Genomic DNA, 939 nt, shown 5'->3' with positions numbered 1-939 from the left:
CATACAACAAACTCGTGTTTACTGTGTGCTACCGTTCTCTTAATACACAATGGGCTTCTACCCTTCACATCGTATGTTCCGGCGATGTGACTATCGCTCACGCGCACATCGCGATGTCGATGTCAAAACAGAATATCGTTCAGCCCTAGTGCAGAGATTGGAAGTCTGCGGATGTGTTCCTTTTTAACCCTCTGGAGTCTTGGGGTAGGGGACACACTTTCACTAACTGGGGCATGCTCACACATTTCATTCAATATCATAAACTTAATTCCTGGCAAATAAATTATTTCTTATATATTTGGTTTGGTAACAAACTCATCTTAATCTTAGTGTACTTTAGATTTATGTGAAGTTTGTAATTTGACATTCAAAGTATAGACATTGCAAAATGCACTTTGGAACACTCTGTGGGTGTTTGTTTAATATTATCTTTGAAAGTCTTATTGTACTGTGTTGGCATGATTTGCATAGTGTGGGAATGTTTCAGCCTTATAGATTGTGATTATGTGTTAATGTAAGTAGTACAAGCATAATATTTATTATTCATGTATTTGAGCTGATTTACATTTTGTTTTGGTATGAAAAGGTTATTTTGATACGTCCCCCATGGAGGGGACCACATATTAAACGGATTTTTGGAACAGGGAGCCGGAAGTGGGGCTTGCCCCATCTGCTCCAGGCATCGACCCGGTATTGCAGTGCTTCCGGGAACGGTGCACCTCTACTGCCCCCTGTTGTTGAAAGGCAGAACTGACTGACTGAATGGGTGACTAATAGACTGAGTGCCTCTGGATGGCCAACTAATTAGCCGCATGTGGTGTGAGGGAGGGGCCCTGTCCGTGCGCGGCCCCAATTTTTCTTTTTTTTTAAAGTAAGGTGACACGCTGTCGTTTGTGCGGTGGGCAGCTGTGCTGAGGTAAGGCATGACTTCATCTTTGC

General features: G+C 42.8%; 1 pseudogene; it reads left to right on the top strand.

The window, feature by feature from the left end:
* The first annotated feature begins 491 nt into the window (after positions 1-491).
* On the top strand, positions 492-724 carry LOC140584029 (U2 spliceosomal RNA; annotated as a pseudogene).
* The last annotated feature ends 215 nt before the right edge of the window (positions 725-939 follow it).

This window comes from Paramormyrops kingsleyae, unplaced genomic scaffold (assembly GCF_048594095.1).
Source record: "Paramormyrops kingsleyae isolate MSU_618 unplaced genomic scaffold, PKINGS_0.4 ups29, whole genome shotgun sequence".
Lineage (NCBI taxonomy): Eukaryota > Metazoa > Chordata > Actinopteri > Osteoglossiformes > Mormyridae > Paramormyrops > Paramormyrops kingsleyae.
Note: the sequence above shows the minus strand (reverse complement) of the source record. Positions and strands in the feature narration are given on the sequence as shown.